Source organism: Octopus bimaculoides, chromosome 5 (assembly GCF_001194135.2).
Source record: "Octopus bimaculoides isolate UCB-OBI-ISO-001 chromosome 5, ASM119413v2, whole genome shotgun sequence".
NCBI lineage: Eukaryota > Metazoa > Mollusca > Cephalopoda > Octopoda > Octopodidae > Octopus > Octopus bimaculoides.
The window spans coordinates 10,907,783-10,911,698 of NC_068985.1; positions in this window are offsets into that span (position 1 = coordinate 10,907,783).

Consider the following 3,916-nt stretch of genomic DNA (forward strand, 5'->3'; position numbering starts at 1 on the left):
ATATGTATGCATATACATATGTATATATATATGTGTATATACATAAGTATTTACATGTATATATATACATATTTACATATGTGTTGCGCCTGTGTGTATATGTGTATGTACTTTTATGTATATATATATATATATATATATATATACATATATATACTTAGTTGAAATGAAGACTGACTGCATAGTATGTAACATATAATTGTTTTAACCGTATCTAATAATTGTTACCAGGGTAAATTTTATTATTCTCCAATGTGCAATCAGTAATAGCCAATTAGTCAGCCTGTGTATCCGTTTAAATGTGATACACACACACACACACACACACACACACACACACACACACACACACACACACACATCTAAGTGCGACAAATTGGCAGAATCCAGACAACGACCAATGAAATGCTTTGTTCTGTTTCTGCGGTTTGCTGTACTTTTACGTGAAGTTTTGCCTAGGTCAGTTTACTTCCTTCTTGTTTTTCCTAAGTTGAAGAATAAATAACGTGTATAGTTTCGTGACTTTGGTGAGAATTAAAACACTAACAAAATATAAGTAAGCCATAAGGAAAAAAACCCCCACAATATTAGCCATTCACTAATATAATTTTTTAGTCTTTCAATAACTATGGGGAATAACAATGTACAGAATTCTGTCTTATCATAACTTCATCAGAAAAACTCAGATTTCACTGTACGTAGAAAATTAGTAAAGCGAACATTACTATATTAATATATTGGTATGAATTATACGATGTGAAAATAAACTCTTTCATTTGGCTCGCATTCTGTGTGCGAAGAGTAAATAAAATTTTGTATTTCATCTTGAAAATTAATTTTCGAAACAAATTTCTTGTACGTCCGCAACTAATGTGTGTTCTATTTATTTAGTAACGCAGTGAATCTGATACTAATGTCTCTGCAATTTTGGAGGAATGTCTATTTTCTGACGAGGTCACAATTAAGACTCTAATAGTAAACTTCATTTTCACTACAAAATAAAGTCGCCTCCTGATATCTCCTTCTCTACACGTTTCAGTACAATTCACATTAAAGTATGCCAGCGGAAAATCACACTCTCGTACAGAATTTTGTCCACGATAAAACTCTTCTAACCAGCACGCTACTGCCACTAGTGTGTTGTCCATTACCTCAATCACTTCTAGTGGTACTAGCAGAAGTTAATGGTACTACCTAATTCTTTTAATCCCTTGGGTTCTTACAACATCTGAAATCTGAAAGGTATGCAACATTTGTCTGTATTTCAAGCGATATTACATACAGATCAACTTCTGGCCACAGTTACGTGATTAGCATGATTTCTGCTCAATGTAGAATTGAAGATTCTTTTTTAGGCTGATTGTCAATGTAGCGGAAAGCACCGATTATACTTTAACGTTTGGTAGCGCCATGGTTACGAGGTGTCACACATTACCCTCTCCGTGTACTGCTGTTTATAGCTAGATCTACTGTGAATCTATAAATAAACGCCTTCGCTCCACAGTGAATCAGTTGCTGACAGAACGCTAAGAAGAAGTGATGGTAATTGCAAACCGTTTGTGGTAAAAAGAGAAAGCATTATTGAACAAAAACACTATATTTCTACTTATATAAAAGCGGTGTTATTTGGAACTTGCATGAATTTATTTCCTTGTATACACAATAACTCAGAAATCATTTTAACTTCATAAACGTCATCCTGTCTTGAAATGATATTCAAGTCTTTCCTGCTAAAAGGAAAAGAGAACTTTGGCCTGTATACAGTTGCACAACTATCTAACAAGTTTTATTCTTTTTGTCATATACGATGAAAGATTGTGCATCGAATTTCACAAACTGTATTTTAGTTGACATGTATTTTCTCCTATAACAAACTAAATTATATTTTCTGCCATTCATTATTTGGTAAAACACTTCCATTATATTTCTTGTATGTTCTGTCAGGACGGACGTCGGGTCAGTTATAATCTCTATTTTAAAACGATAGCAAGAACAGCAAAAACAACAGCAATAATAATAATAATTCTTTTTAATATAGACACAAGGCCAGCAATTGTGAGAGTATGGAGTGAGGAAATCGATTATATCAACCTCGATTGCATAGACACAAGGCCAGTAATTTTGAGAGTATCGGGTGGAGAAATTGATTATATCAACCTCAATACTTAACTGTAACTAATTTCATCCCTCCAAAAGGATAAACTGACTTCGGCGTAAATTGAACTCAGAACATAAAGGGCTAATGGAAATGCCGCGAAACATTCTATTCGTCGCGCGAACGATTCTGCCAGCTCACCGACTTAACCAATTATCATCCAAATGTTTTTTATTCATATCTTGTAAAAGAATATATAGTATTTAAATTTTCTTCATATGTAAATTATTTTGGAAAGAATGATAAATTTTTCGAAACATCCCAAATAGGGATCGCTGAAAAAAGGCATATTTATCCTTTTCTATTCAATTGCAATAATAAACATTATAGGTTTTTTTAAAACTACAGTATCAAATGACAAGGTGTTTGAAATTTTGATAAATGATATAGATGGGAAATGCAAAAAAAAGAAAAAAAAAAGATTCATAACAGTCAATATTTTTGTAGTTCAAAAATTGCGGTCTACGACATAAAATGACTTCTAGCATTAACCAGAGCTAATAATGACAATCTCTAACAACCAAATATTCTGATACACACTTCTGCAAATGCAATAAACAAATGGGGTGCATGGTAGGCAATGAGTTAATAAATAGAGGATTTTTTCCTTTTGGCCGGCACATAGAAAAAATAATTTTTTGTAACTAAACACTTTCAAATTTCGTATACTGGTAGAATGTGTCATTTAAAATATCATTTACTCTTGGCGTTTTTAAGAAAATTCTTTATTTTCGAAGTTATTTCGTGTTAAAGTTGAAGTATTTCGGTAATTTCAACCAATAAATGACGTCTATTGAGGTCAAAACAATTACTGCTGTGGTTTGTCAACAAGACGTTCTTCAGACGATATGCCACTAAGCATTTCACCCGGCGTGCTAACGTTACTTATTTCTTTATTGCCAACAAGGGCCTACACACAGAGGAGACAAACAAGGACAGACGAACGGATTAAGTCCATTATATCGACCCCAGTGCGTAACTGGTACATATTTAATCGACCGCGAAAGGATGAGAAGCATAGTCGACCTCGGCGGAATTTGAACTCTGAATGTAGCGGCAGACGAAATACGCTAAGCATTTCGCCCGGCGTGCTAACATTTCTGCCAGCTCGCCGCCTTCAGCAAAGTACTAAATAATACTGGTGGATATTTTAGGAGCCACATATGGTTTCAGAATAATGTTCGCTTTTTTTGCATTGCTGATATATAAGCATTTATTCTATTATTCTTTCATTCTTTTCCTTCAGTTCTATATTATTATATACATTGTTTACATTATTTACATTTGACGGATGTTTGTCCTCATCTTGTTTGTTGTTAACAAAACGTTTCGGCTGATACACTCTCCAGCCTTTATCAGGCAGTAACCTGAATAATAATAATAATAATAATAATAATAAAAGATAGACGCAAATAGGCCAGACATCATACTGAAAGACTTCAGACAAAAATCATGTCTCCTCATTGATATGACTGTCCCAATTGATATAAACGTATCTGTCAAGACCTACCAAAAACTGAGCAAATATAAAGATCTTGAAATAGAAATGAGCAAAATGTGGAATCTGAAGACGAAAACAATACCTATTGTCATAGGTGCCCTGGGAATGACAGCGAAACGGGCTGATTACTACCTAGCTCAGATACCAGGAAACCCCAAAATGGCTGAAGTTCAAAAGATAGTGCTCATGGGAACTGCCCATATCCTACGTAAAATACTGTCTATGTGATCTCAAATTTTAAAGCAAACACATAATTTTCT